The sequence below is a fragment of the Colias eurytheme genome, chromosome 11 (assembly GCF_061535395.1).
Source record: "Colias eurytheme isolate Ceu_HAF_F1 chromosome 11, ilColEury1 Martin Lab GWU primary, whole genome shotgun sequence".
NCBI classification, from domain to species: Eukaryota; Metazoa; Arthropoda; class Insecta; order Lepidoptera; family Pieridae; genus Colias; species Colias eurytheme.
The window spans coordinates 874,283-882,788 of record NC_142990.1 but is presented as its reverse complement, the minus strand read 5'-3'; positions in this window follow the sequence as shown (position 1 = coordinate 882,788).

Genomic DNA, 8,506 nt, shown 5'->3' with positions numbered 1-8,506 from the left:
GTTCCCTTATTCCATAAACAAATAAAAATTGAAAAATTAAAACAAACAAAGAATTCTCCAATTTATTGTAGTTGTACATTTCGAATATTTATTTTTATTCAACTAAGTATATTATTATTTTAAAGTTTTGTCTTTAGGTTACAAGTAGAATAAGACATAATACCCGGAGCGGCGGCATACATCCATATTAATTTGAACCATATTTCATTGCATTTAATTCATATGCTAATTATAGAAGATCTTTACTGCGTTGTTATTTGAAAATTGCACGCCTCATAAGCGAAGCGTTGAGGTGGGTACTACTGTCACTTCGCGCAAAACATCTGATTTTTCAAACTTAAAATTTTAAATTTAAATATTATAGGACATAGACTAGTTAAAAAACAGTTTAAAAAAGTTCTGTCTTGGACGTCCGTGTGTCTGTATGTGCGGATCCTTTTTCTTGTTAACACGATAGCGACCGAAATACTTTACTAATCGAGTCTTTTTTTTTCTCTTACGCTTGAGTATGCTCAGGAATAGAACCCTTTCATTTTTCAGGGTCTGATTCGATGTGGTTTAATTGTTATTAAATAAACAAAAATAATAATTAATAAATATTTATTAAAAAAAAATTATGAGGCGTGCACTTTTGGATTTTCCAAATTATTTAACTCAATTTTTGTTTATAGTATTTGGGTTATTTCCTTCAAAAGTAACTATATCTCTTTATTCATTATATTTAAAGATAAATAATTTTTAAACTTAATAAGTCAAATAAGAAATAGGTAGTGGTGTGCTTTATTTTGAAAATTCAATACATTACGCTTTAAAACAACAAACGTAAGTAAAAATTAGAATTGAATTATGAGAAGTATAATTTTCCTTGAAAATTGATTCAACGGGATGTACAAAAAAGCTTCAGCCTGTCACGTAGGTTTAAAAGAGCTTCTATTATATTATATTATTCAGGATAATATATGATGTTATCAGTATTATAATAAACATAGGTAAGTTTAGCCAAATCACATGCAAGAGCAGCAACATATTTTCGTGAAAAGGTAATATAGGTGTATGGTGGGAATTCCTACAAGAATAAGGTCATGCCCTCGCCCTCAAAGTTCTGTATCACACTATTTATTATTAAAAACCACATTAACACAAAAAATCTAGTAAAAATATGTTCTATACCATAAAAGCATTGGCGCAGAAATCACAGCTTCGCATTCGTGCATATTTTCCGCTGCTATCTTTTTGCTCCATCGAGTGTCGATATTTTACTCCTATCTCGGCTCCCAGTTTTATGTGACGTTACTTGAATATACATTTGTTTTTGCTTGATAACGTATGATATGTTGCCTCTTATTTTCTAAAATATGCCCGTTTGGACGTTTAATGATCTTTGTATTTTATTTCAGCAATTTGATTATCAACACGTCGCGTCGTAAGGATGGACATTGGACATTGGACATGGAGCAAACTTTAATTATAAAAACACGATTTTAAACAGATATTTAGAATGTCGTTGTGGTGGTAGAGAATAATTAATAAGTCTTAAGTCCTGTGTTACATCTGTACTAGAAATATTATAAAGCTGAAGAGTTTGTTTGTATGATTGTTTGTTTGTTTGAACGCGCGTATCTCAGGAACTACTGGCCGATTTCAAAAATTATTTCGGTGTTAGATAGCCCATTTATCGAGAAAGGCTTATAGGCTATATTAAGACCAACAGGGGTGGAGCAGTGCTGGTAAAACCGCAGGGCACTGCTACTATATTACATATATATAAACTTATCAATAATTAATAATCGATGTTATTAAAAATAATGTAATGTAAACTACTACAAGCTAGCTATGTCACAATTTACCAGTCAAAAAGGCTTCAAATGAAATATCTCACACATCCGTTTAAACGTTACCTCTATATTACAAAATAAACAAAATAGTATACAAGCCTATATTAACCTGCTACAATAGTTACTGAACAAAAGATGGGTCCCTTTCTACGCACACCGGATCCATATAAGTTTTGTCGTAACAGTATTTATTACCTTTTGTTTCTCACAATGTACGTGAAAACTAAGCCTGTCTAAAACCGTCTTATTAATAACCTTGTTTGAGGGTTAGTATAATTTTGTAATATCCTTACATATTACACGGGAAATATTTAACAAAAGCATCAGAACTATTTACCAGTTTTGTTTCAAAATTGTAACGGTGTGTTTTGTAGAACTAATATAAATACGCGTAGATATTTTAGAATCTTTTTATGACAAATTTCTCTAAATATCAATGGAAATTAAAGAAATCGTAAAAGAGATATAAATATGTACATACACTAAACAACGTAGAGTAGAATTACGTAGGTAGAGTATTAGCGGAATGCCGCCTGGTGATAAATTTTTTTCTATTATTTGTAAATTTATAGAGTAGGTACAATTAGTCAAGCAAAAGATATAATGCTAATTTTAGAAAATTACTAGCGGTCCGCCCCGGCTTCGCCCGTGGTACATATGAAAAATAGATGTTGGCCGATTCTCAGACTTACCCGATATGCACAGAAAATTTCATGAGAATCGGTCCACCCGTTTCGGAGGAGTATGCAGACTAACATTGTGACACGAGAATTTTATATATACGTATAAAGATTGTACTTAATTTTACCAATATCCTCTAACTAACGTATACACAATATGATAAGAGTTTCATTGATTTCTCAAAATACGTTCATTATATTCAGATAATGAATATTTATGAAAACTGAGCATAATACGAATCTCGAATAAGACATAAATGTTAATAAGAAGCAATAAATTCGGCTTAATTCTGTGAAGCTGGGCGCCATCTGCCTATTCAGTAAAACAGACGACAGTTATTTTACACAAAATTATATTTATAACACAAAACAATATTGTTATAATTTATTTATTTAGGTTAACTTAAGTCACAGTTATTACAAAATAGCATCCGTGTCAGAAGTGAAACTTCTTTGGCAAGATTCAAAGATACCAAATTCGTCGCCTTACTGCATGACGTGACGGTATTGCCATGACGCGGCCTTGAAATTTTACTCTCAACACGCCTTAAAGAAGTTTCACTTCAAAAATAAAATAAACTGACTTATAATATCAATTGACCGATGCTTGACCGACGTATTTTAACATCACAGCGACCGAGATTTAAGGTACCTATTATAACTATGTATTTAATTATAGTATTATGAAAAAAAAACCCATTCGAAAAGGACGGGAATATGATAAAATACCTCTCTATAAGCATAAATGGTTAGAATTAATTTACCTATGTATAAATAAAATTTACTTTTAACGCATTAGAAGACCCTGTAAGTGTAAGAAAACTTCAATTACTTAAAAGTCGAAGAAGGTTCAATATATTTAGGTAACTTATAACTTACAACACGCAGAGATTCTTTATCAAAAAACAATTGGAAGATTGGCGTAGATTAGATATAAATCAGTTATCAGACGACATACTCGTACGAGCGCGAGTAGTCATATTTTTATTAAGGTGAAGCGATTTGCCAAAATAAATGCTAAAAATATTTTTGAAGTGAAAACTTCTTTAGCGGCGTTGGGTATAAAATCTTAAACTCGCGTCAGGACACGTGGCCTGATCGAAAAAGCGTAAGACGGATTTTTTTTTTAGCCCTTATATTCCATGCGTAAGACGGATACCATTCCAAAATATCAAACATGCTGAACGTTAATAATCAAGTTTTCACTTCTGCCGGCACTCCCGGAGTGCAACCCGTCTTTTTTTTTTTGGGTGACTTCTTCTAGAAGTACTTTTGGATCGTAATAACATAGCTTTACTATGTACCACCGGTTCGGAAAGCTTATACGGAGAACATGATAAATATTGAAAGTTACACAACCACACGAATCAATACAATTAAAATGCTTAGTTCACTTACATGTAAAATATACTATTCTAGCTTTCAGCTCATATTATATAGTTTTCCTTGATAAATGGGCACTAAAATAATTTATATCTAACACTGAAAATTTTCAAATCAGACCAGTTGTTCTATTAAGATAATGGCGTTAAAACAAACAAACAACAAACTCATGACTAATTATTTTTTATATATATAATATACATATTACTTATCTATAAGTATAAGCCTCTCGTCTTCCCCTTAAATATCTATAATTTTTACCGTGGCGTCGCTCAATGTATCACGATAATATGATGGCGGATTTATGGCGGCAAATCGAGCCTTAATGGAGACCTACGGCTTCAAATGTATTGATGATAGATGAATTATCACCATTTTCAAATCAATTTCTTAACAGATGATAAGTTATGTTAGGTGGTAGACTTTTTTAATTTATAAGGCTTTTGCTTTTTATTGGATAGACTAAAAAATTGCACCAATTCGTTCTATTGAGTACCTAATGATAACCACGTTTATTTAAATTTTAAACTGTTAAATAAATCATCATTAATTGAATTGTAATATTTTCGAGCTTATTAATAAATGCAACATATTATTAAAATACAGTGAATGCATACTCCTGAATATATATTCCTGAATACAAGAGACTGTTAACACTTTAATAAAAAATAATATCACTAATCTAACAACAATAATTAAAAACCATGTTCAAACCTCACAAACGGGTCATTAAATATAGCAACAATACATCGCGAAAGCTTTTTCCAAAGCTCACCGGATGCGATGTGCCTGCTTCCTTCTCTGTCCCGCTCTAACGTGGGCGTGTGAGCGAGATGGAGGCACTTTAAAACGTTGATCGACGCTATGGGGACAGGAAACAATACTCGATGGCTTGAATTAATGACCGCTACCGGTAGATAGGGGTTGGCAACTTTTGGCGGTTTTGGATTTTATATTTACACGTTGTTCTTAGGTATTTAAGACATTGTGAATTCTTTATACACTCTGCATGACTGCATGGTCGATTCCTGTAAATGCATGTTGATGTTTAAACAAATGAAGTATGTTTATTTCGTAATGAAGATTGTTATAATTTTAAAAATAAACATTGTCTATTTGCAGAGATAATTGTTAGAAATATGAAAGAACAACAACTGCAATATTATAGTATACATATATATTTTTGAATAACACTCTGAAATAAGCTACAAAATCTGTCTCTAAATAAAGTTTATTGTAAATTGAATCAGATTTAATAAATTAAAGTGTTCCAAAGGTTGACGATATCTGCTTTACGCAATATTTCAGGAAAACAATGGAAGCCGTTGTCCGCGCGTTCGTTCAGATTTCACCTGCGGGTTTTAGAAGACCCAAGTGACACAGTGGGTACAGTTACTGATGGTTCAAGATTCGATTCTATTGCGAATTCAAATGGAAGAACATTTAGTTTGACACAGGTAATAATTATAAGTATTGTAATAAAGTATTTTACTGAGTAACTCTTCTTTTATTTATTTTTATACAAATACCATAGAATAATGAAGTAATAAGTATAATAATTATGCACTTACCTATAAAAATTGTAGGGAACTTAGTCAAAAGACTAATTTAGCATCATTGACATAAACACAGCTTACTGATCTGTGCTGTAGTGTTTATCTATCCGTTAAAATGACAAAAAAATGTATGAAAATTAGCTAATCATACTCTATCTTTATCTTCCTTCTCATTAGGTGGTGAAAAGTTATTATAACAAATAATACGTTACCGTGAAATAAAATTAAAAAAATATATAAAACTTAATCTCTAGAGTCTAGGCTTAAAAAGGTTTTATTGAAAAGTGAAGCTACAATAAATTAAAATACAGTACAAATTCCTATTGAAATTAGACCGCCCATACACGTCGATTGGTGTTCCGGCACACCTTCAAGCTTTAACTAATAGCTTTTCACAACACACGATATTAAACCATAACACTTGGAAATAGAGAGCAATATTCAGTTACGGTATTTGTTAACTGGATTCTGTTAAAGCAAATGATATTGTGATGTATGGCGCTGGGAAAAAATGTTTCTGTTTCAAAGTGAGGTGGAATATTGTCTCTTTTTGAGAGATAGCTAGCGCCTACTCTTGGTTTTGCCTGCAGAATAAAGCAGACTTTCTATCGAAAGGTCATAGTTTTAATTGCATTTTTTATTACGTCCATTCATATTTAATGTTTAGGCAGTATCTGTCAAGCGTCACTTGAAAATTAAATAAATACGATGAGACATGTGAAAGCTGTAATTTTTTTTAATCCGACCTTAGGTACCTCATAGATAATTGGCCTGCTTGCAATTAGGTTCATATTACATATTATATTCCGCTCAAAATAACCAGGAATACTTTGCAAATGCAAACGTTCTAATAATTGCTTGATAGCAAAACTTCCTGCTTTCAGTTTTATCTAACCAGTGGGCCGTGACAATTGAAGCCAACCTTTGCATTACAACTTTTGAACTTGTTTGAAATATTGGTTTGGTTTTGTCTGATAATTACGCTCTACACTCTACAGTAATGACTGCGCCTTAATAATTAAATTTAAGGACCATTTAGCTGATTTAGCTGTAATAAGGTTGTAAAGAGCTTATCTATAAATTCAGTGTTTGTTTATAAGAAAAAGATCATACAATTCAGTTAAATAATTAGTATCTCTTCATGTGTACCTAAAGAAATTTAAGATTTCACTCGTGTGACACAAGAAGCTGATTTAAAAAAAGCGGTCACCCATCTAAATACTGATAATTGATAAACATGCCGAAAAATATCATAAAGACAATATTTATTCCGATTGAAATAAAGAGTTGAAAAAACAATAGAATTAAAAATAAAACGTAACGTTCCAACTACGTTTCGAATCGGAACATTAACTTATCGAAATGGTCGAATCACTGAGCAGGCATCGCTTACCGACTAAACTTTGTACGATTCAAAATTCCATTCGAAAAACCGTACCCGTCGTTAAGGCACTGCCGATTTATTGCACCGAATCGGCAATATTTCCAATAAGCGTGTAAGTTTTAATATTTTAACCGGTTTTGCATTTTGATTGGAAGATAGAGTGCAAATGTTTCTATTGATTTTGTACAATAGAAACATAGTGGTATATGTTTTTTGTATGATTACTGAATATTTTTTTTATAATTAGCTGTATAATGAACTTACCTAATAAACTGTTCAACTGAAATGTGAAAAATAAAACAAACTAAATTTGGTTAAGGCCAGGGCATACCTAATTTATTACGAACCTTATTTGATATTCATTTCTATCGTATTCATTTTAATTTAATATTAAAAAAAAAAACAAATTGCCATTCAACCTCCTCTTAACAGTATATCCGTTAATGGCCGATACAAATAACATTTGTAAAACGTTTCCAAGCGTGTGTCTGTCCATGCGTTATGAAGATATTACGTGTGACTTTTATTTTTTATTTTAATATATTTTCAGGTAATATTTCATTGATAAAGCACCCGAATATAATAACGATGAAGATAGAGTAATTTTTGTATCTGTTAGTATTTATATAGGTAAATTACATAAAAATACATAGGTACCTACTTGCTTTAATAAAACTATTGTTAAAATACAGAAAGATGTAGAACGAATATTGATGCGGGTTTCAATAGAAAAGATCAAGGCATTTTATTTGTAAATTAGTCGTTAGGAGCTAGAAGGAAGGAGTCTAAGTCATAAACATTATATTAATTGATTTTTAAATAAAATGCGCATTGTTTCTATAACAATGTTGTTTATAATTATATTATACAGGGTTACAGGTTAAGTCGACCTATTCCTGTTAAGAGCGTGTAGTAGGGGTCAAAACAAACTGATTTGATCTTATAACACCATATCCAAAAGTTAGCCGTTGAAGAGTTATTGCAATTTTAATTTTTTTCTTGAAAATGCCACTTTATCTTCGCATTTAGCGTTTAATTTTTTATTTTACTTATTTGGTCTGGGTTTTTTTGAGTTTTTATGTAAAGGTTGAGTTAAACAATAATTCTCAGCAATAAAAATCCATATCGCTGCAAACAATTCAAAGAAATGGCTTTTAAACTAAAAATAATAACATTAAAGTAATTAAGTTAACTCGTTTTAAACAAAGATATTGAAAAAAATCTCTATGAAAATGTGTCTGCAGATGTTTTTAAAAACATGTGCATGTTCTTAGCTATGTAAAAAGGTATGATAACCTCAGGTAGCATTCGTAGATTCCAAGAAATCGGGGATAAACATGGGACAGTGTTAGTAAAGTACAACATCAGAATAAATTTTGTCATAATTTATTTTTCTTAAAAACTTTACAGTTCCTGCTCAACATGTCTTCCTCTATTGCGAACACATATTCGAAACCTTTTCCGCAGAGAACTCTTGACTACCCCAGTTGTTAATTGGTTCCTCATCTTATTGGCTGCATCGATAATTTTTTGTCGTAAAATATCAACAGATGGAATCGGGTTCGGCTCATTGTACACCAGACTCTTCATATGCCTCCATACGTAAAAGTCCATGTCCATGTATCACAAACTACCATAACGCTCACTATTGGGCTCCGAAAGCACGTG